Source organism: Pleurodeles waltl, chromosome 4_2, assembly GCF_031143425.1.
Source record: "Pleurodeles waltl isolate 20211129_DDA chromosome 4_2, aPleWal1.hap1.20221129, whole genome shotgun sequence".
In the NCBI taxonomy this organism is placed as follows: Eukaryota; Metazoa; Chordata; class Amphibia; order Caudata; family Salamandridae; genus Pleurodeles; species Pleurodeles waltl.
This window is the reverse complement of record NC_090443.1, coordinates 83,163,506-83,188,432: the sequence shown is the minus strand read 5'-3', so window position 1 is coordinate 83,188,432 and position 24,927 is coordinate 83,163,506. Positions and strand designations below refer to the sequence as shown.

Genomic DNA, 24,927 nt, shown 5'->3' with positions numbered 1-24,927 from the left:
CCTCACTCCTACTCTGTCCCTTTCTCACTCCTGCCCTGTCCCTTCCTCACTCCTGCACTAGCTCTGTCCCTTCCTCACTCCTGCACTAGCTCTGTCCTTTTCTCACTCCTGCTCTGTCCCTTTCTCACTCCTGCTCTGTCCCTTCCTCACTCCTTCACTAGCCCTGTCCCTTCCACACTCTTGCTCTGTCCTTTCCCTTACTCCTGCACGAGCTCTGTCCCTTCCTCACTCCTGCTCTGCCCCTTCCTCACTCCTGCTCTGCCCCTTCCTCACTCCTACACTAGCTCTGTCCCTTCCTCAGTCCTGCTCTGTCCCTTCCTCAGTCCCGCTCTGCCCCTTCCTCACTCCTGCTGTCCCTTCCTCAGTCTTGCTCTGTCCCTTCCTCAGTCCTGCACTATCTCTGTCCCTTCTACACTTCTTCTCTGCCCCTTTCTCACTCCTGCACTGTCCCTTCCTCAGTCCTGCTCTGTCCCTTCCTCACTCCTACACTAGCTCTGTCCCTTCCTCACTCCTCCTCTGTCCATTACTCACTCCTGCTCTGCCCCTTCCTCAGTCCTGCACTTGCTCTGTCCCTTCTACACTCCTGCTCTGTCCCTTCCTCACTCCTGCACTAGCCCTGTCCCTTCCTCACTCACTAGCTGTGTCCCTTCCTCACACCTGCACTAGCTCTGTCCCTTTCTCACTCTTGCTCTGTCCCTTCCTCACTCCTGCTCTGTCCCTTCCTCACTCCTGCACTAGCTCTGTCCCTTCCTCACTCCTGCACTAGCTCTGTCCCTTCTACACTCCTGCTCTGTCCTTTCCTCACTCCTCCACTAGCTCTGCCCCTTCCTCACTTCTGCACTAGCTCTGTCCCTTCCTCACTCCTACTCTGTCCCTTCACTCCTGCTCTGTCCCTTCCTCACTCTTACTCTGTCCCTTCACTCCTGCTCTGCCCCTTCCTCACGCCTGCAGTAGCACTGTCCTTTCCTCACTCCTGCATTAGCTCTGCACCTTCCTCACTTCTACTCTGTCCCTTTCTCACTCCTGCTCTGTCCCTTCCTCACTCCTGCACTAGCTCTGTCCCTTTCTCACTCCTGCTCTGTCCTTCCTCACTCTTGCTCTGACCCTTTCTCAGCCCTACACTACCTCTGTCCCTTCTACTGTCCTGCTCTGTCACTTTCTCACTCACTAGCCCTGTCCCTTCGCTTGAATGACAGTTCCGCCCTTTGTTTCCTTCCGCACACTGGCTCTGGCCCTCCTTTAACGGGTATATATGTGTAGCAGCATGTTACAAACACCTAGGTTTAGGTAAAACAGACTTTACGCCCCCCTCTATAGGATCTGATGCTGCACATCAGTGACACCTGAGGTTACTACAAGAGAATGTAAACTTCACCACGATGGCTGTCTGGAAAGACATGGCGTACAGAAGGAGACACACTCAGCGCCTTTTACCCTCCAAGCACTATATAGTGAGGTGTTACATCACAGGGCTCGCCCTCTCCGTTAGCTGGTTATTTGTGAACGGCGAGAGGTGCAATTCGCTATATGAACCGAGATCTACCCTGCAGCACACATTACAAGATAACTAGCGCCGTGACTCCACGGGAGACATCACCAGTAGCAACTAGAGGCCTACAAGCCGAGCTCCGCCCCGAAGCCATCCGCACAGATTCACGACAGAAAGAGACAGAGGCGAGGGTCGACTTTTTCCAGAACCCAGAGTGTCTTGCAGTGACCCACTTCCTCCCCGAAGGCCCCACCAAAAGGTTTTATTTTTCCACACAGAGGCGTCACTCTTATTAAACAGCTGTCAGAAGAAGCCGCCCTGGCCCACTGCCCATCCCAACCCCTCCCCCTCGTGCCCCCCCGCATCCAAACACCAATCCCCAGGCCCTCGTCCCACCACCTTAAACTGCGGTGATGCGGGTAACGTGAAGACAATTCATTATACATAATGCCTTCTTTTGAGGGAGCGGCAGCTCCCATCTTAGTCTGATCAGCTTCGCGGCGCTGAATGTGGATAGAGCCTTATCAGGGTGTTTTATGTTAGAAGAGGCATCTCGAATTAAGGGAAAACGTGCACTTCGCCATTTCTGAATGAACACCGCGGACACCCACTGCGTCAAACTAGGTGCGGCTTGAGGCGAGATAGTCTGGGCAGCCATGACTGAGGTAGTGTTCCATACATTAATTTACCCATACTGTCTAACGTCCGCCCCATCCACCCACTCACATACTAAAACACCCACCCATCCTTATCTCCGTTTGTCCCCTTACACCGACCCATTCATCACCTATTCACCATCTCACCTACCCATCTCCACCCTCTCACTCATCCGCCCAACACCCACAAATGCGAACCTTGTAGTGCATGCAGCCACTCTTATCAACCCACCAACCCCCAAATCCATTCATCCTTCGCGCCATCCATATATACCCTCCCAGCAACGACCGTCAGAGTGCGAGCATTTCACCCCTTCCAAACGAAGGGGTCCCATCTCCGCCGCCTCAGTTACATTACTAGTAATGTTTACCTTACCCTGTTTTTTGCAATATATATATATTTTTTTAACCGTGATCATTTATGTCATTGGTATATGTGTAACATACCTCAACCAGCAGAAAGGGGCCTATAAGCAGGACTTCTGCGTACGCATCTTATTTTTTTTTATATTTACGGATTTGCCACATAATCCATTTTCTGCTGCATAATCTACAGTTTCTAACAAAAATATCTTATTTCTAGCTCAAATGCATCAAAAGTTACTAAAAACGTGTCGATGAGTATTAACCGCGTAGGTACTAATGAGGCGACATCTTTGCTCCAGACAGTATTAGCATGTGTACAAATTACAAAATAATGAAGTAATACTATCTACAGTGTACCACGATATGCTGCATAATTTGCATTTTCTTGCCTCATATTTGTCAACCTGGCGGCATCACTTGGTGCTCCGTACCACATAATGCCAGTGGCCCTGCCCATAAGGCGCCCCATACTTACATCTGAGATGGGCCTTCTTTACCTTAGGTTGTCCCTGCACTCTTAGATACATACGTCCACCCCTAGCCCGCCTTGCCTCCTTTGGAGGGAGGACCCGGCAGCGCCCTCCTCCTCCTCATTCTCCCATCTCTGCGGCCAGAGACCCGTGGCACCCACAGGAAGAGACGCGAGGGACCGACTCCAAGGAGTACCGCGAACCGAGGCGAAACCATGAACATTCGCCAGAAGCTCTCGGCGCTGGGAAGGCAGATGAGACGACACCCCGGGGTGAGTGCGGCCTCTCACCCAGTGCACGAGCTCCAGACATGGCCTGGGGATTAGCCAGCGCTGTAAGGTAGCTCGGCGGGTTCAATTACCTGCTGATGAGATCTGTCCATGTCACATGAACGGTGGAACACGACTGATATACTGCTCAGCCTTCCACCCCCGCCTGTCTGCTGAAGGAAGCAAACAGTTTGCTGAGCAAAGCAGATCAGTGGGTCTGCGCGCTTGCTGCGTAGGTAAGTTCAACCCATCCAAGCCAGAGGCTTGAGTCCTTCAGAAGCAAACAAACACCGTGCCCAGGAGTTTTAGCGGTCAAATCAGCAACCGGTCGCAGAGCGACATTTCAGAAATGGACTGTCGTGACATTTTAAAATAATAACCACCAGTCATTTGTAGCGGCATTCACCTAAAGCACCTTCTATAGAACCATACATCGCGGCAGCGATCACTGGCGTTGTGCTACCTTCTTCCCAGACCACTTTTCCCCTCTCCCTCATTTTGCTTCAGTTTTTCATATATACAAATTAGTCCGTTTAAAAAAAAACATCCCTTCCGCTCTATGTTACTATACCTTCCTCCGAGGCTTAATCTTGAGAAACGTGCTAGTTTATTCTGATTTTTACTTTATCTGCCATGTTTAAACCACAGGCACCAAGCATTATCTCTTCATTGTACAGTACAATCAGTGCTTTAAATGGGCCAGTACTGAGTACCGGCACTTTTTTATTTTGAGAGGGAGAGTACGTACACTTCTCAAATAAACGTAGTGCTTGTAATTGGAGAGTACCGGCACTTCTCACAAGCAAGCAGATACTCAGACACAGCGTACCTGCACTTCTATTTTTCCATTTCAAGCACTGAACAGTTAATACTGTATGTATCGTATTATACGGTAGTACATTATATCAACACCAAAGTGAGAACATTGTTTTAATTTTGCTCGCTCTACACTTCAGGGACTAGCAGAAACTGATAAAATGGGTCTATAGAGCTTTCCTGCAACATGGGAAGCACTCCAGGGCTCCTCTCCGTACTAACTGGGGGACTGACATGGCAAAACCTCTGCACTGTACCGACTAGGCTAAAATATTGGAATATCCCCACAAAGTATCCTGTGGCTCCCGTTTTAAGTATATTCAGTTTTATATCCTGAACTAAACCTACGTTACACCTGGCCGAATTAACAAAATATACCCGGGAGCCAGCAGCAGCTGCCACAAATGTCAAGGAGGTGGGTAGAAACAATATAAACAAATTAAAAAAAATAACATTTACCTTTCTTGCCTTTCCCACCGACTCCTGCCGCCTCACTCTTCTGCTCCTGGTGCTTGGTGTACCAAAATTTGCTTGGACACTAGCACATGCTCCCAGGAGTCCTGGCGCTGTTTTCATGCTAACCATAGCATGAAAGCAGCGTCAGGATTCAACATAACCCTGAAGTCTGTCTGTGCAATTTCTCCAGCCCGGCTGTTCAACACAGCCGCGCTGGAGAAACCTAAGTGCGCATGCATGTTTGGCTGGCCTGAGAGGTCCGGCCAAATACAGATGCACACTTAGGTGCACTCTTCCCCCCCACCACCTCCGTGACCCAGCCCCACCCGTCTCTGCACTGCTGGCTGAACCAGCAGATGAAAAATAAAAGGCTAGTCAACTATCATTTTATTTTTCTTCTACTGGCTTTTGGCCAGGGGGGCAACGTTCCTCCGCAATTGCGGAGGAGTCGCCCCTGCAGGGAGCTGCAGCTGCATGTTCTCGCTTTATGCAATTAGAAGCTGATTTGCTTTATATGTTTTGGTCTTGCCCCATACTTCTTTCCTGCCGACAGAGTTCTCAAGTTGCCGTTGACCACAGTGAGCCATGTACTAATGAGTTCCCCCGAAGTGGTCCTATTGGGCGTATTCTCCGCCCTAGGTGCGAGAAACCCTCCATCAAATTCCTCTACCTGGCACTTCTTCCAGCAAAACACAATATTACACTGCACTGGAAGAATTCACTTCTTCTGCCTATGGTAAGTTAAACCAAGGTCTCTCTCTCTCTTGGTTTCGATCTGAGAGCACCCTGTTACACAGGAAGGAATGAACTGGTCTGCGAAAATATTTTATTGCACAGGCATGGGATATTTTGGAGGAGGGCTTTAAAGACGGCACCATGGATGCTACTCTCCTCCTGTAAACCACCCCTGACACATACACTCTCGGTTTCTATATACTGGTTGTTTCTGCAACATCTAAGCAACTACACAAGGCAGTTGTCTAGGGGCACCTATTTCTGACGCACTGTCAAGTTGTCCCCACTAGAACACTTTCTTCTAAGCGCCACAGAGTTCACAGCTTTTCTTTCTTACTCTGAGAGTTAAGTCAGCGCCGACTGGGCAAGGGTGTGAGAATGGACAGTTTATCATGGATCAGTTTGTTACACAGAAAAATGTATAAATTGTGTGCTAACTCTTCATAAATAGCCCAGCACTGTTCTGTAATTGTATGGTGGAAGCTATTGCTACGTAGCTAGCTAATATCATGCTTTGTAACTAGGACATGAGTCAAGGGTACACACAGGTACACTGCATATAGCCACTCTTTTCACTGGGTGGATGCCATCTACCCTGCCACGAGGTTGGGCCTCACAAAAATATGCCAAACATGCCCCAGTGTAATACAGACAATGGGACACATTCAGCAGCAGCACCTTGTCTGCTTGAGCAGCAGCATGCACGGGTGAAGGGTCTTATCATATTCCTGCTGGGCCAATAACAAAGTCCAAAGTTAAGGGGCACCAGGCCTCATTTTGTTGGAGTATCCTGGCTGGAAGCTATTGGGTGCTTCACACCTAGATGCAATGGAGGGTAAATAAAGGCACACAGCTTATCACTTCACAGGTACTTAAAAGAAGCATGTCTCGACTTTGTTCAGTCCCTATACAAGAGATATGCATTCACTTTAAGAATGTCAGATGTGTTGGTCTGTCACACTATTTACACAAATATCAATTTAAATACCACTATATTTTATTTCTTTTACAACGCTATAGTGCTACTTATCTCACTGCAGGGTGTCAGAACGCTTTACATCACACATACACATTATAAATTGATAATAAATCGTGTGTAAATCAATATACAGGATGTGTTACATAAGAAAGTGAGGGTTACAAGGTGTAGGAACCCCATGTCCTTCATAGCTCACTGAGCTACATTAGAAAGATTACTGCAAGTAAGAAAAGGATTTTTGTGTTGAAAGCAGTAATCCCCTTATCCATTTACATATAATAAAAATCTGTCATCTGCATGTAACATAATGTGCTTTGAAGGAGACATATTTACTGCCATGTTTTTCCTTGTTGCCAATTTCTTTGTAGCTGGGTTTTAAAAAATAAATGTATAAATTGAAGCCCACATTTGTCACTGGAGTTGCATCACTTTTTGGCACAACCCTGACACAAAATCTAATTTGTTAAATATTGTAATATGCTCAGATGTGCTCATGATGGACCTGCTAAACATATGTGTGAGGTCTTAAAATCTGATGTCACTTCTTGTGATGTTCCTTCTTGTGAGGTCACACGGCGTGATGTCCTTTATGGTGAAGTCATGCGCCGTGATGTCACTGGCATACTGCCTAACTTGGTTAGTCCCCCCACTTATTTTTTTGGGGGGACTTGGGCCCTGGTATACAACAATAAAATCTTTAAAAAATACAATGCATTGACATTTATTTGAAGTGAACACAACCTGAAAAAGGGGGTGCATAATGAAGGTAAGGTAATGCAGGATATCATATGGTGATATCACTGCTTTTTTAGACTTTACATATCAATACTAGAGGGGGGCGAGCCACTGAAAGCTTTAGTCAGGCTTGAGCTGAAGACTGGCTACTGGCTCAAGCACAGCTCAAGGATCTGTTAGATCCTCGAACACACAATGAGCCAAGCTTACATGTGGCTTCTGCATGCCTCCCTCTGCCTACCCAGGACGTGGTGTGAGGGCCAGGGCTGCTGACTTTGCATCTGGGGAATCAGGTTTGAGTCTCAGCATCAGCTCAACATCCTGTGGCTCTGGGAAAACCATATAATCTTCCCATTCCAATAAACCATAGATGTGGCCTTATGTAATGTAAGTGGTACTCATGTAAAGTGCTCCAATACCTTTGGGTCGAGTTCATGCTATATAAAAACTGCAGAAAAATGCATAAAGTAGTCAGACCAAAGCCTTAACATAAGGAAAGACAAATACATATCCATTTCCTGGCTGATTTCTACAAAGTTAAAATAGAAACCTGGATAAATTGTATTATCTTAGGCAAATACTTCACGAAAACTCTTTTTCTTCATTAATGCATATGAAATCATTTTGAAACATATGAGTTCTGAATAACAGCTGTACAAAAATAGACTATAATGTGACCTATTAATGTCAATGTGACTCATGTTAAAAAAATACACTTCTTTTGACTTGTGCAGTGACTTTATCATATGTTACTTGATGTTTGTTATATGATTCACACAGCAAACATATCAGGGTTCGGCTCATGCATGGGCTGTAAGATCCGAGCCAGACCCTCGGCTCTCCTCTGGCTCAGCTCTCCTTGTTAATTTGTTGGCTCGCCAAACTCCAAGTTTTCAATGCAGTGGTCGAAGTGCATTACAAAAAGTATAGACACTGCAATGGGACTGAGTCAGTGAGCGCGGAGGCAGAATCAAAGGCATGGCTAAACAGAACCAAATATTCTGTAACTATTTTGTTGATCTTTCACCATCAAGTAAGTACATATAACATTATGCACACCTTAACTTCAAAAAATGAAGGTTAAAGTAATCAGTGGGAAATGCACTATTTTGTGTTATGAAACCTCGATTGGTTAATATGATCACTACAGATGTCTGTGTGTGCAAACAAGAGACTCATAGAATTGAATCTAGTTGTGTGCAACAGGGAAGTGTGACGTGTACTTTTAGTGCTAGAAGGTCCCGAAAGCAATGTTAATGCTTAAGTCATCATTGTAAACGTGTGTTACACACAATACAATCTAGGCTGCCACAAAATTTGCATATCCATTTAGGTTGAAGATAAAACGTGCTTCTAAAGTGTAGATTTCAGTAATATACACGTTATACCTTGTTCAAACATTTTTTTATAATTGTCCATTAAAAGCACACACTCCACAGCTCAGCTTGGAACAACCTTACAATACGGTGAAAAAGAAAATCTCTTACTCTTCAGGAAGCTTCAAGTATCTCCATCAATTAACTACTACACCCCTTACATTGACAGAATAACCAACTGCACACATTTGCATTTAGTTCGGGAAGCAGACACTCTGGCAAGAAGGCCAGTATCTTGTTTATTTGTCTGCCCCTCCCTCGGAACACAGCACAGGAGACTCCCTCCCTTTCACTTCAGCTGGGTAATCTCAATAATGTATCTTTTGACATTTAGCTGATAGACTGAATTACAGACAAACGCCATCCATTACGACATCTGTCATGGACAACGGACATTAGGTCTAAAATATGGTCAGTTTGTGGAAATTACGGACGGGTGGTCACCCTACCACTCATCATATTCTGCGGAGGACATCATGTGGCGTTACAACACTAACTTTTCTCCTTTATGGGCTTTTATTTGGGTTTTTTGCTATTTTCCTACTTTTCTCTACTCAAACCTACGGTTCATAGTTGCATGTCCCTTTCGTTTTGTTTTTCCTGATTCACACATGTAACTATTTTTATGTCTGGATTGACAGCACAGATGTTGCTACACAGAATGTGATTAACAGAAAAAAAGCTTTCAGAAGTACTACTGAGAGAGTGGCTTTGGCTCTGACCACATGTTGTTTTCTTTGAGTACAGGATGTGATTTGGCCGAAGCTGCATGTTTCCACTAAAAAGAGTGCTTGTATTGAACTTTCTGCCTTTTGGAAGATCATGATCAGTACAGCAGGACAGTGTTGGTTATGGCAGCAAATCAATGACCAAGCTATAGACTTGATCTGATCTGAAAAGTTATGATATGGGCAGTAGGACTGATGTTTTTATTGTGAAAGCATATGTTACATTTAGTAGACATTTAAGGCTGTAGTTATTTCTATGTTTTGAAGCATGCTTAGGGGTACTTTGTTTTATGGAATCTCACAGATCACCATAGCAGGCAAGGGTTTGCTGTTGGTTACTCCTTTAGGGACAACCATGGACATTGAAGGTTTGCACAATGATAATCCTGGTTAGGCCCTCTTAAGAGAGCCTTGCGGAAATGTACATGTTCAATACAGTTGGTCTGAGCTGGTTACAATCACAAGCCAAAGATAAAGGCAAAGACTTATTGTGAAAATAAGATAATATTGCAAGGCAACCACCACTTGCTCTGCCTAATTTTATTTGATACTGCAAGAATATTCCCAGAAGGTTTAGGCAGCAGCACGTTTTCCACCTTCTATATTTATTCATTTAATTTGTGTTGCAAATATTGTTGAGGTTTGTGTGTGTGTGTTCTGTCATTGTGAAAGCGGGTGAATGTAAGAAGGAGTCAATGGGTGGATGAATGGAAACACAAATGCAAGGATGAGAGACTAAGTGCATGTATGACGACATGAGAGGCACTTTCATTTATAAGTCAGACCTACTGGCTTTGCCAATGCGTGTTCGTATTTTTATTGTTACCAGAAGGTATGTACTAAAAAACAGAAGTGCTTATCTTTACAGCCTCTTTGTGGACACTTTGGCTCCTTTATGATGCCTGCTTCATTTTACTCTTGAATACGGCTAGGAGGAGATCTACTAACTTGTGGACGGAACGCCTAGATGTGGGGGCCACCTCTAAGCGCTAGAGATATATTAATGATCCAAGAGTAGAGTAGGCAAGGAAGGTAATGGTAGTGCAAGCTTTCCTCACACAAAGAATATGCACAGCAGAGAATGTACAGGCGCAAGCTTCGCTCTAATGTACACAACGGGTAGCTGTAGAGCAAGCTTTACACACACAGAACAGGCTCGGCAAAGTCTGCACCAATGCAAGCATTCCTCACACACTGAACAGGAAAAGCACAGCTTAAGTTTAAGATTTTTTTCAATATACAGCAGGAGGCTGCAGTGGCACTGGAAGATGCACTGCCCACGGACTTTACACATAACAGGAAGAGCACATTGGATAGCAATGCATGTTTCACCAATGGACGCAACTGACATTTCAGGGCCAATAGGAGCGTAAGCCCCTTCAAAGCAATCAATCTCTCTCTCTCTCTCTCTCTCTCTCTAGCTCTCTCTGGAAGAACACAGACAGCAAGCAATGCATGCTTCCTTCAGACACAGAAACGGTACAGCATCCGCAGCAGCAGTGCAAGCTTCGATCACATAGGATACAGAATGGACTGCCAAAGTGTAAGCTTCCCTCACATAGAAACAACAGGCATGGCACAGGCAGCAGCAGTGCAAGATTCATTCACAAACAGAACAGGTGCAGCAGAGGCAACAACAGTGCACACTTCCTCCAAAGTAGATGGGCATCTGCAGTGCCTGCTCCTAGAAAGGGGGAAGCAGAGACAACAGCTGTGCATGCTTCACTCTTTGACACAGACAACCGGTGCAGCACGTGTAAACACACCACAAGCTTTTCCCCTTCATAAACACGTTGCAGGCCAAGTAAGAGAAGGATGTGTTTCACTCGCACAAAGAATTGGTGCAGTAAAGACTTGAGCAGTGCAAGCTTCTCTGACACAGACAACAAGAACAGCACAAGCAGAAAGAGCGCAGACTTCATTCACACATAAAACAGAAGGAGCATGTCGGTCAACAGTGCATGTTTGACTAGCAAACAAAACTGATACTGCAGGGACAGCAGCAGTGCACAGTTCCACGCAATACGACACACACACTTAGATGCACTTGGAGCAGGGCATCAGCTGCAGTAGAGGCACAGACTTCCCTCACATGTGGACCAGGGCACCCCCTTCCCATGTCAGCGACTCTCTGGCTGGGAGATTGTGGGGGGGGTCATGGGGAAGTGGATGTTCCTAGAAGTTCTGGAACCTTCATCCGCAACACCGCAGGGTGAATGTTGTGCGAGTGGCGCTGCGGGTATGACATCTTTGCTGCTCTCCCCATCGCAATAGTCAGGCTATTTAGCCCGCTTACAGCTTTGCGGCCTCCTTTTTGAGTCTTCGTGGTGGGGGAGCGCAGATGAGCAGAAGAGCACCCACCCACCCATTCCCCCTCTTTTATTTCTTAATATGGGCACTCAGGCATTACCCTGGCAGGCGCAGAAGTGAACCCAAGGATTACCCTCTATCAGCATGGGAGGAGTCCTACAGTCAGCCCCAAGGGCAGCATTGAGGGGGGAAGGACAGCAATCTAAATCCAAAGGAGCAATGTTCACAACGGCTTGGGGGACAAAGGGCGCCCAGATAGACAGTGAGGGCATGGGGCTCCAGCCTCTGGTCTCAGTTGTGGACCCCTGTGGGAAACCTAGTGTTGGAGGGGCAGTCCCTAGGGATGCAGACAAAGTTACTGAGAGGTAGAATCACCCTCCAAGGAATGCAGTTGGGAGACAGCTGTGTGGTTCTCCAGGGATGGATGAAGTTTGGCCTGTACCTTAGTGTTGGAAGCCTGCATAAGAGCGGGATTGTTAACAATGTGGGCACTGTTCAATATAAATCCAATGGGAAGCTACAACTGGAAGTGTAAAAACTTGTAATTATGATGTGAATTTTTTCAAACAGTCTATTACCTGACTTAAGATGTTTTGAATTACGGATTTGATGGGGTTATGTAAGAAATGTAATGTTTAAGCGGATATTTGTAAGAAACAAGGCCCTCCTCCCAAACACTGATCGTTGCCTGTCATTGACTGGCAGGTTTATGGAGGGGGTGTCGTCCCCACTGGGGGACTCCAGGTCCAAGTCACTTCTTTCACACACACACACACACACAACAGGTAGAGCACATGCAGAAGTAATGCTACTCTGCTACAGTAGACTCACACACATACCCCACCATTGACCAAAGTGAATTGTATATTTATTACTTGAATGCCACATGTGCTTTGATACTGTTATACACAGGACCTAAGTAAATATGTCTGCATTTTCACTGTTATAATATACTCGTTCAAACGGACTGCAACACACAGCAGGGCTGGTCCTTCTAGGAGTTTTGCTTATCGGAGTTTGTTGGTGATTGCCAACAGAATTGGGTACAAGCAGCAGCCCTGCAAGTGCAACTCAAAAATAGCACATGTGCAGCACTGCAAACACCCATGAAAGCTTCACTCTCATACACAGAAGAGGTGCAGCATGGGCAACAGCACTGCAAGCCTCACTTTCAGCAGGTGCAACACAGACCGCAGCAGTAATCCGCTCGCCTCACCCACAGAGAGCTCATGCAGCATGAGAAATAGCAGTGTAAAGGCCTCACACATAGAAAAGGATCAGCAGCAGTGTATTGTTCCGTCACACACAGAAGAGGTACTATGTGGGCAGTGCTTGACTCCACCCCGAGCCTCCCCCTCCCCCCACAAATACAACTGCACTTTTAGTTTTTCGATTCCCTATCTTGAAAGTACCTAAAAACAATACTGGAACCGGTCCTCATAGAGATAGTATTTGTCTGGTTCTCTCTGGGTTTACCAACTGGTCAAGGTTCAGTTTGGTCCTCACAGTGTGGGCTGTACATGCCCACACACACAACAGATGCAGTGCGAGCAGCAAGAGTGGGTGGAAGTTGACCTTACAAACAGAAGTACATACACACACACACACCTACACACGTACGGCAAAGCCAGTTCCATCATAAACCCACAGAATGGATGCAGGATATGGAGGATAGCAGTGTAAGATTCCCTAAAATACACAACAGGTACAGCAGCACAGATTGTCTCACACATACCGAGAATGCATGAAGTATGTGCAGTGGCAATGCAAGGTTCCCTAACAAACACACACATAATGCATAAAGTATGGGCAACAGCAGAGCAAGCTTCCCTCTTACACAAAAGGTTTAGCAAAGCAGATCCTCTCATCCACACAAATCAGAGGCAGCATGGGCAGTAGCAGTGCAAGCTTCCCTCACGCAGACAACTTGCACAGCAGTGCAGGATCCCTCACTCACAGAATACATGAATAAGCAGTATAAGTTTCCTTCACACACACAACAGGTACAGCAACTCAGGTATCCTAGTGGACACAAAGAATGGGTGTAGTACGAGCTACAGCAGTACGAGCTCTCTTTGCACACACACACACACACACAACCACAAGAGGTACAGCAGTGAGGAGTCCTTTTCAGAGAAGATCAAATATGGTCAACAGTAGTGCAAGCTTCCCTCACATACACAACAGGTAAAGCAACTAATGTCCCCTTAGTGGACCCAAAGAATGCATGCAGTACGGGCAGCAGCAATGCAAGCTTCACACACACATGTAGGTTCTGTCACAGACACACAGACTGGATAGAACATGGGCAGTAGCAGTGTAAGCTTCTCTCTCACACACATGCACACACACACACAACAAGTAGTGCGGTGTGTGGGCCTCAGAGACACAGACTGGATTTAGTATGGGCAGCGCAAGCTTCATACACATGTGTAGGTTCCGTCACAGATACACATACGGATTGGACATGGGCAGTAGCAGTGTAAGCTTCTCTCTCACACACGCACACACAACATGTAGTGCGGTGCGTGTGCCTCAGAGACACAGATTGGATTTGGTATGGGCAGCAGCAGCGCAAGCTTCCTCGGGACCCACTGACTTCGATATATTTGTCTCACATCAAGCCCTTTTCATGACAGATCAGTGAGTCCAAAGCTTACTCTGTGATTGTTCCCACACAATTAGGCCGCTTATCCCTTTGAAGGCTTGAAATGCATTTTTAATATCCAGTCAGGTGCCCCGACTGCCTCCCATTTCCCTTCAAGCTGGAGATGTGAATTACAGCGCGGAGGTGACGATGTGCGCTTCATCTACCTGAACATTTTTCTCCCGATGACTTTGGTTGCCTCCGAGGTTGCTTCATGTAAATAACTCAGACAATTTGATTTCGGAGCTACCCCTGCCATTTAAAATTCACGCCGCTCCGTCGCTCGCGCAGCCTGTCCCCGCACCCACAAGAACCGACTCACCGTGTTAAACCTGCCCCCGCCACCCCGAAACAGGGACGGGGGGCGAGGAACAAACAGAATGCAAATTGGGATTTTAGAAAAATCATTTCCGGTGCTATGAAAAATTCATTATAATAAGGGTGCAGAGACGCGTATACATGGGAACCTCAATGCATAAAATATGGCTGAGCCCAGGTATTAAAAAATGAAACGTTAACCCTGTGTAGCCCGGAAAGGATTGCGAGGCGCACTCATTGAGCCTCCGGAGGCCGCCCTGCTCTGCTTGCAAATCGTGATTTGGCTTTCGGTCCTGGTAGCAAAAACTAAGAAACTATTTCTGTGTTTACCTATAACATAATGGCCATATTGGGCTTGTGTAGCACAATTTACAAAATGATTGGCCTTTCATAGCTCCGATGCTTACCCAGCAGGTCAAAACTCAAGAGGAGGACCTCAACCCGCTCAGCTCTGGAACTGTCATCTAGTTCTCTCAGACCGCCATGAACAGGTATTAGGTTTACTCCATCCGCACTGTGTTCATTTGGTGTACCGCGGGCATTGGACCCCGTGACTAGCATGTCATCAAGAGAGCCCAGCAGCAGGCACATCAACCTTCTGAGCTGCCTTATCAAGTCCACTGGAAATTACCTTGCGTGATGGTAATGGCGTCAGGGAACGAGGCTCTCGGGCAACCTCATTTGCATTGAGAGATGGTCCTTTTAATTAGACTACTCAAAGCGTTAGAACAGGGGCATTACTGACTTCAAATCCGCCCCAGATGAGCAATGTCCAAAAGAACCTTACAAAGGGACATTCTCTTAGAGGCCAAACATTGCAGGTTCATCAAGGCAAAGAGGGGACGATCTCGTTGCCCAAGGTCACAAGCTGAGAATGCTACTTCAGTTTCAATGATGAGTGTACTGCTCCTTGCATCACACAGAGAGCATCTAAGATTCCCGTGACTCAGTACAACAGGGGTCTTCAAACTGGGGGGCGGGACCCCCTAGGGGGGCTTCAAGTGATCCCGGGGGGAGGGGAAGGGGGGCAAAAGAAGGATTACACAAATAACTGTGTTTTGTTAGAAGTAGAAACATGTTATTGCATTTTTTAAAAGGTAACAGTACTTAACTGCAATGTTTAAATATGTCCATACATATTTAAATATTGACATCTTTATAAAATATTTGTGAGAAATTATGATGGGGGGCCCAATGATTTTTATTTATCTACTGGAGGGGCGCACCATTAAAAAGATTGGAGACCACTGCAGTACAAGCACAATGGTTCAACTCTAAGGGACACAGGTCAATGGTTATCTAGCTCCATTTACATAAGTATTTACAGTCACCCTAGACCTAAAGATCCTCCGTCTTTAGGCCTGGTTTGAATGCGCAGCCGTCTGCAAGATCTATTGCTTACAATATACACAGAGGGGGCTTTGGGTGCGCCCCTTCAGTTATCGGCTTATTTGGATCAGCCTCTGTCACACAGTGGCTTGAGACATTGTCAATTACATCTTAGATCAGCCCAGTACATTAATTCCCTCCCAGTATTTAACGATTGGTTGTATAGGTGTATCCTATCATATCCTTTGTAGGGTTGCATTGCAGTGCAAGAGGGCCCACTTTCCGTTTAAAAAAGTACACTCAAGTAACGTATTTTTGGTCACATTCAATTTGTATCTTTTAAATGCATTTTATATAAGCCAAAAAACTTCTGTTTTTACTGCAGCACGTATTTATTATGTTTTTATCATTACTCAAGTGTGAACGTGACACTAACAGGGCATCCTAAATGTATTTTTACCACAACAACAATGCCATTAATACCACAAACACAGCACACCATCAACACCAGACTATGCCATCAGCAATGTATCCACCTATAAATACACCTATTACTAGTACCGCTACCACCAAATATGTCACCAGCACCAATATTAGTAACAGCAGCAGCTCCAGCCATAACAACATTGATCCCACCACCAACAATATCCACATCACCAATAATTACCACTAACAATAGGACCACCAACACCATTATGACCATAAGTAATACTACTATCATTAATACCACGCATTACTACAGCACTAGCAATATCACCAGTTCCCCCAGCAAAATACCAATGCCACCATGATTCCCCTCAAAACTACACTAGTACCACCACCAGCACGACTACCATCCCACCTTCATTAGCAAGCACTGGCAAAACTAATATTTCCAGTATTAATGTGCTATCACATTGAAATATCATTTCTGCATCCCTGTGGTTACATTGTCGAAATAAACCCAGACCTACTGCCTTTGCAATGCTTGTTTCATTTTCTCTTTGACAAATCATGGACTTTCTGGCATTCAAAATGGCGATCCTTCGAGGCATGCTTTGTAAAATAAAGCAGGCACAGTTTTCCCTAAATGCTCCCAGAACTGTTAATTGACGAACCACCACCTTGCAAGGATTGATCCTGATAGACATCAACAAAAGATCCAGTGTACTCATGCCTGTTGTCCCACAGTTTGCTTAGCATTAAGGATGCAGGCTTTCAAAATGGTTGCTGGGGAACCAGAGACTTGATTGAAGATGTTAGGTGAATTCCAGGGAAAATTGATTAGGAAGCCATGGGGACAAAAATGATCCCCACTCTGGAAGACTGCAGATCTGTACAAATGTATGTACAGTGATACTGGGATTTTGGAGCATCTGAGGTTGTCTGTGAGGGGATTGTAACCAAATTCAGTTGTTTAGACTTGAGGTGAAATCTAGTGTGATAACACAAAGGGGTCCATTCCAGGTTGTGGGGGAGGCCAGGTGTGGTAATTCCACGTGGAGCTGTAGTTCTGAGCCGTGGTATTACCACACTGTTACAAGTCTGTAGCAGAGAAATATGGAATAACCAAATAATTAGGTGGTTCTGCTTTGATTCAGCTACACCTTACCTTCATTTCAGGCCGTTTACCCTACATACATTTTACCTGCTGAAATGTGCGCCTGAAAAAACAATTAATTTATGTTTCCACAGTTTTCGAGATGAGGGGTGCAGTCACCAAACTGCTCAGCAATCCTTTAAATACTGAAAGGTTGCTATCCTGTGCAAGAGTCGGAAAAAAAACATTAAAGAGAGAGAGCACTTTATTGTAACTGCAGCTCACAGGAAAGGAATGGGTTCACTGGGGACACTGTTTGCATGGCTGCACAAGATGGTGGATCTCCCAGTAGAGTCATTTTGTTCATGGCCTATGAATGTATCAACCACACGCCTTTCCTCCTTATTAAGCCTCCCATTCGCAAGAGTCACCTGGTGAGTGGGGAGCCTAGAGGGGGCGAGGCTCTCCATTCCTTTCACTGACTAATGGATGTTCCCTTGCTGTGTGTCGCCTATCAACACTTACACACTGGCTGCACCACTATGAGCCAAATTCACATCAGAGGGTGTGAGAAACTGCAAAGTCAGAGAACTCGCAAATGAAGGATTTTTTTTTAATTTCTTAAAAATCTCAAACCTCGTGAAATTTAAAAATAAAAAAGGGGAAAGGGAAGCTCATTGTCACAGCAAGAATCTATTCCTGCTGTGTCAAGGGTCCGTGCAGACAAAAAGGCAGCGCTATGGTATCCGTTCCAAACTTAAAGCACATTTCCTCTATCTGATCCCATCAGCATCCCACAGCAAGGCAAAGTTCTGCTGCAGCGTCCCCACCAGCACCCACATCCCCACAGCCAAATCCCATCCCACCCCATCACCCAGGCAAAGTCATGCTGCCCTGTCCTGGTCCCTACTGCACACTGGCGCCATGGATGGCGTTGCAGCCATTCCTGGCCTCATAAGTCCCATGCATCAGCCACACTTTTACTCCACATGGGAAAAACTTGTGAAGTTATGAAACTGCGTGATTCAGCAAAGCTAAACATTTCCTAACTTCACCTACCCCTAAAATACAATTTGTGCTTGACCAGTTTTGATTGCACGGGCCTGTGGCTACCTGCACCTAAAGCTCAAAGTGACTAGATGGACGAAGGCCTAGCAAGAATATTTTCTATTTATTTATTTTAATAAAGCCGAGAGCGGATTTCCCCATTGCTATCATTTTGTTTGGTCCATGGTTCTTATGTGAGCCTTCGCATCTGGTTCAATATTGACCACCTCAAGCCAGATGCTTACACAGTGCTTGGACTTTGAAGAGACCAAAAGAGGGTTGCCAGAGACAGGTTATTGTCACATCTGGATTCCTGTGGGACTTTGCTACTGCGAGGTGGTTGAAAGGGTAAAGCAGGGGCGCTGGACTAAGACAGGAGTAGGCCTGTGGCCACCTAGAAGACCTGCACAAGCCCCAGCTTACTGCCATAACTGAATGAGGCATAGCTTACTGGATGGCACCACCCACAAGCAACAAGGTCCTCGTGGTCCAAGGGTCCTCGATAAAGAGCAAGGACAAAGATGAAACATGATATGGGTCATAGAGGCCCAGGGATGGCCTGATGCTTCATCGCTGATGAGCCTGCACTGTCCCCCAACCAGTACTGTTAGAATGCTCGTTCAACAAAAAGGGCCTGGACAGTTTCTGCTCTCACACCACAAGCATGGGGCTCAGTTCCATATTATGTTATGCAGATTTGAGGAGCCCACTATCACCCGGAAGGGTATCCTGAGGCGGGATTGTCCGTAGTCACTCACCCTAATTCCTGGTCCTGATTGTACCAACTTCCCAGGTGATACAGCCGCAGAGTCATCACGGTATGAAAGTGTGGCTGGGTCCAAACTCTGCAGGCCAGCTCCCACTTTGCGACTAGCAGCTCCAACCAAGTACCTCAGATGCACCCTCCGCCTGATACTCTTGACCATGGTAGGCCTTTTTGATACATAGTCCTTTATAGTTTGGTACTCCCAGGGGAAGGGGGCTCTTCCATTGGTACCTCCTTGGGGACACTATAATGTGAGGGATCCAATACTACATATTGGAAGCGCGCGTTCCCCCAAGTGGCATGTTCGCACTGAATAACAAATGTTTATAGTTAGCCAACTCAATGGTATTTATTTTTTAACCACAGGAGGATGAAAGACTGAATGGACTGGCCAGGATTCGAACCCGTGAGCGTGTAGTGAAACACAGGTTCCTACCGTGGATGCATCAGTTCACTTAGACACCAGACCGTTTTAAAAATAAAGAGACCAGGACACACACTACAGGGAGTGCAGAATTATTAGGCAAGTTGTATTTTTGAGGATTAATTTTATTATTGAACAACAACCATGTTCTCAATGAACCCAAAAAACTCATTAATATCAAAGCTGAATATTTTTGGAAGTAGTTTTTAGTTTGTTTTTAGTTTTAGCTATGTTAGGGGGATATCTGTGTGTGCAGGTGACTATTACTGTGCATAATTATTAGGCAACTTAACCAAAAACAAATATATACCCATTTCAATTATTTATTATTACCAGTGAAACCAATATAACATCTCAACATTCACAAATATACATTTCTGACATTCAGAAACAAAACAAAAACAAATCAGTGACCAATATAGCCACCTTTCTTTGCAAGGACACTCAAAAGCCTGCCATCCATGGATTCTGTCAGTGTTTTGATCTGTTCACCATCAACATTGCGTGCAGCAGCAACCACAGCCTCCCAGACACTGTTCAGAGAGGTGTACTGTTTTCCCTCCTTGTAAATCTCACATTTGATGATGGACCACAGGTTCTCAATGGGGTTCCGATCAGGTGAACAAGGAGGCCATGTCATTAGATTTCCTTCTTTTATACCCTTTCTTGCCAGCCACGCTGTGGAGTACTTGGACGCGTGTGATGGAGCATTGTCCTGCATGAAAATCATGTTTTTCTTGAAGGATGCAGACTTCTTCCTGTACCACTGCTTGAAGAAGGTGTCTTCCAGGAACTGGCAGTAGGACTGGGAGTTGAGCTTGACTCCATCCTCAACCCGAAAAGGCCCCACAAGCTCATCTTTGATGATACCAGCCCAAACCAGTACTCCACCTCCACCTTGCTGGCGTCTGAGTCGGACTGGAGCTCTCTGCCCTTTACCAATCCAGCCACGGGCCCATCCATCTGGCCCATCAAGACTCACTCTCATTTCATCAGTCCATAAAACGTTAGAAAAATCAGTCTTGAGATATTTCTTGGCCCAGTCTTGACGTTTCAGCTTGTGTGTCTTGTTCAGTGGTGGTCGTCTTTCAGCCTTTCTTACCTTGGCCATGTCTCTGAGTATTGCACACCTTGTGCTTTTGTGCACTCCAGTGATGTTGCAGCTCTGAAATATGGCCAAACAGGTGGCAAGTGGCATCGTGGCAGCTGCACGCTTGACTTTTCTCAGTTCATGGGCAGTTATTTTGCGCCTTGGTTTTTCCACACGCTTCTTGCGACCCTGTTGACTATTTTGAATGAAACGCTTGATTGTTCGATGATCACGCTTCAGAAGCTTTGCAATTTTAAGAGTGCTGCATCCCTCTGCAAGATATCTCACTATTTTTGACTTTTCTGAGCCTGTCAAGTCCTTCTTTTGACCCATTTTGCCAAAGGAAAGGAAGTTGCCTAATAATTATGCACACCTGATATAGGGTGTTGATGTCATTAGACCACACCCCTTCTCATTACAGAGATGCACATCACCTAATATGCTTTATTGGTAGTAGGCTTTCGAGCCTATACAGCTTGGAGTAAGACAACATGCATAAAGAGGATGATGTGGTCAAAATACTCATTTGCCTAATAATTCTGCACTCCCTGTATGCATTGGGTGCACTGTCTCACTTACCTTAGGGAGCACACCTAACTGGGTTCCTGTTGCAGACTGGGGCAGTGGACTGAAGTACAGTGAAAAGTGCACTGTCCTCAGCCAGTTGCGAGCTCTGACGGTGTGTGCATGTGGTGAGCAGTGCCATCAGTGAAAACATTCAGGGCTCGGTCTTTCACAGGAGGTGTGGTGGCCTGTGTTGAAGATGATGAAGGCATTCCACCTCAGGTTGGTGCTACTTCACCCAACTGCAGTGAGGTACTTTGGGCGCCATCTTACTCCTGTGTCCGCCTCCCCAGGGGTACTATCTGGAGGGATGGCTGACTTTGTACCGCCTCCATGTGCATCTCTTGACGGCTTCTTCACTCCCATATCTCTAAAAGATTCCCGGGCAAAGGCAAAGTGTTTCCTCATTTGAAAGGGTCGCGACCTCGTGGAACGGGGCAACGCCCCATTTTGATTGTGCAGGTGCAACGCTACTCTGCAGCTATCTCTATCAAAGAAACGGTGGCATATGAATCTGGGACTCCTTCTATAATAGCAAAGTTCCTTTGGAGGTGCAATGCCCGTTGTACCACCAGGGCACTTTCTGTATATGGCCCCAGGCAGGTCCTTCATTGGTCTCAACTTAACCCTGTAGTGAAGTGGTTTTAAGAGTGGACCAAATATTAAACATTTGCCAATGTTCAGCAGATTTGTACACATTTGTCAATGTTCCCAATATATGTACTTTCTTTTATTGGGTGTCGACCCTTTATTTTCGGTCTCCTGGCCTATGAGACCGCTGTGGTACCGAAGACCCCCGCTCCTCCTCAGCTTCCTCCCTCCCCTCCGTTCTTCCGTGCCCCATAAGATCATCATGCCGAGGATGTAAGAGGTCGTGCGCAGCCGGTGATTGGCTCATTACGCCTAGGCGCGCGCCGAAGGCTGGGGGCAGAGTTATTTAGACGAGGGCAGCCTTCTGTGTACAGGCGCCGATTGGGGGCGACCTCAGTGGCGCCAGGGGACTTCTAAGGAAGAACGTGGTTCACGTGCGCCTTGCATGATGGGGCTGGAATCCAAGCCAGCAGGGTGGAAAATGAGGGGACAGGAGCAACTAAAAGGGGAAACAGGCAGGATAATGACTCTCTGTGTGGGGAGAGAGCAGTGAGGCAGGAAAAGCGGACAGGAAAAGAGAAGATACATTCAGGAAGGTTTTTTGGACTGAAGGGAAGTTGAGAAAATGAAAGAGGGAAAGAAGGGAAAATAAAGGAAGGGGTACGCACGAAGGAAGGGATATTATACAAAAATAACGATATAGACACAGAGGGAAAGGTGTGAAATGAATGGGAATAGAGAGAAGAGATTAAAGAAATTGAAGAGGGGAGGGAAAGAATGGAAGTGGTATGGCAAGAAGGGTGCTAGGAATGGAATAAAAAGACAAAGAAACAATAAAAAAAAGAAATGAAGGTGAGGTGCAAATTAGGGAAAGAGCATACAAATAAAAGGGGAGGTAGGGAGAGAGAGATTCATGAAAAGAAGGAAGGCACATGGAGAAGGAAGGAAAATGGACAGAAGGAGAAAAGTTATAAGGAAGACAAGATGGAAGAAAACAGAATTTGGGGTCGAAAGATAGATTGGAAAGAGGAAGGACAAAGAAGGAAGAAACATGGGTAAAAAGGCGAGAAGTGAACTAGAAGGAATTTAGGAAGAGGAAGACAGATGTAGAAAAGGGGAAATGAAAAGCAAAGAAAAGTGGGGGAATATAAGAAAGCATAGTACAGGGAAATGGGAGGAATGATGTTGGGAAAGAAAGGCAACATTCAACTCAACTAAACGAAAAAAGTAAATACAACTGGAAAATATGAGGGAATAAGAGAGAACCAAATGAAATAAAAGAACGTTTGTGAAGATAGTTGACACGAAGAAAGCAGAAGCAATGACAAAAAAGAATAACGGAAAAGGGGAAAATATATCTACAACCAAAAGTAATTTGCATCTGCAAAGCCAACAGGTCTCAACTTGTTGACCTACTGGCTTTGTTAAAGTATTTTGCCATTGCTGAGTAGCAATCAACAAAAAAATTGCTTATTTCTATTGCTGTATGGCAAAATAGCAAGCTGAGGAAGGAATGTTTGAATTAACCCCAGCCACTGACCATTGCTTGGGGGTCATATTGCAGGCCATCGTTTTTCACAATCTGTGCCACTCTAGACAGAGACCCACCTTATGCAAATCAATCTTAGTCCAGCACCAAATTAGAAACTCAAGCCCAATCTGCCAGGTCCCCTCCAGATTTGAACATAATCAACCGCACACTGGTTTCAACCTATTTAGGTCTTGCCAGTGAGGTGTAGCTTGAGTCTTGTGGCACAAGGAACGTGGGACACATGTTGGTGCATAGCTGTCAAACCAAGGGCATCTATTGCAAAAACAACAAGGTTATTGAAGGAGTGCCCTCAGCCACTCAAAATCCCTCAGGCCACATTCAAGATCTTCTTTTCTTTCATTGTGGCGCCCTAAATGCAATGGGTATGCTCAGACATAGGTCCATGCCCACTGTGACACTGAAACCAAAGCTGCGCCGGACTGAAGAAGCCCAATGCACAGAAACCAGTCTTGAGTTGATTGTGTTCTGTTTCAGAGAGGACCCGGTCTGGGAGTTTGAGGTGGATGGTTCCTTTAGGAGCAAGACCAAGACTGACTTGCATAAAACTGGGTATAATCTGAGGGGGTACGGTGGTAAAAAAAACGATGAATTGGGATGCGCCACTGGACCTCGAGTAATTACCAGTGGCTGAGATTAAGCTTAGCATTACATTAAACACTTTTATTTATGCTTTTTTTGTATTTTTTGCTGCACAGTATCTGCAAAAGAAGAAAGGGGTCGATGATTTAAATGCACACTGAGGCGGGCGTGTCCTTTTAGACGCTTGAGCATGTGTGAAGACAAACGCATACACATATGTTACCATTCTTGTGCGCAAATATGGAATGGTGCGGTTGTCATTTTAATCATTCTTTTATTTATTGTTCCAAGATGGTGGATGCCATTTGGAGTGATAAAAAAAAAAGTTACGGACGAGGATGCACTTTTTTTAGGTTAAGTGTGCAAGTGCTCTGACGTGTTGCAATCCATCTGTGGGCTTTAACCACGCCCACCGCATACCAATCGCAATCACTCGTTCCTGGGCTTGCCTTTCAAAAACCCTTTATCATCATTGGTTAATGCTTTACGTTTGTCCTTCCTTGGGGCGGTTTGGTTACCATATTGGCCATCGACCCTGTTACATGAATGATTGCATGACTGCCGATACGTTTGACTGCGATCAAACTTCTTTGCTCATAGTGGCCGTGGCGCTGTGAATCCACTCACTTTTGTCAACTGTTTTACTTTTCATTTTCAAGTTATGTGTCAAGAAAAGTAGAGTTAGGAATTTACAATGCTAATAGCTCTAACTCGAGCAAACGCAAGACCCATTGCATTGCAAATGCTTGTTTTAAAGAAGCAGTCTACCACCAAATGGCAGCTGACAGGCCCCCAAAAAAATATTAACACAAAAATTCAGTCAGCACAGGAGCTGGTAAAAATTAACTAAAATAAATTGCGATGGTGGGAGAACATCGGAGGGGTAGGTGGTGGAGCAACAGAGAAGAGGGTGAGGGAGCTGTCAATGAGGGAGCAAATGGGAGCAAAATAAAGGCCAGCAGCAAGGAATTTGAGAAGAGGACTCAATATGACAGAAAAAAAAAAAAATCTGGGTCGGCGAAAGAATGGATGATCTTTGGGTGTTGGGTGTTTGGGTGTGGGGAGTAATAGTGCAACTTGAAGCAAAAAAGACAAGGGGCTGGGAGTGGGTATTTG

The 24,927-nt window shown here is 45.6% G+C and overlaps 1 long non-coding RNA gene across 1 annotated transcript in view; it reads left to right on the top strand.

Annotated features, from left to right (window-relative positions):
* Window positions 1-3,100: 3,100 nt before the first annotated feature.
* LOC138292280 (uncharacterized) overlaps window positions 3,101-24,927 on the top strand; it is a 46,402-nt gene continuing 24,575 nt past the window's right edge. The window contains exon 1 of the long non-coding RNA XR_011202628.1: window positions 3,101-3,253. This is a non-coding gene — a long non-coding RNA (uncharacterized lncRNA). The remainder of the gene's footprint in view (window positions 3,254-24,927) is intronic.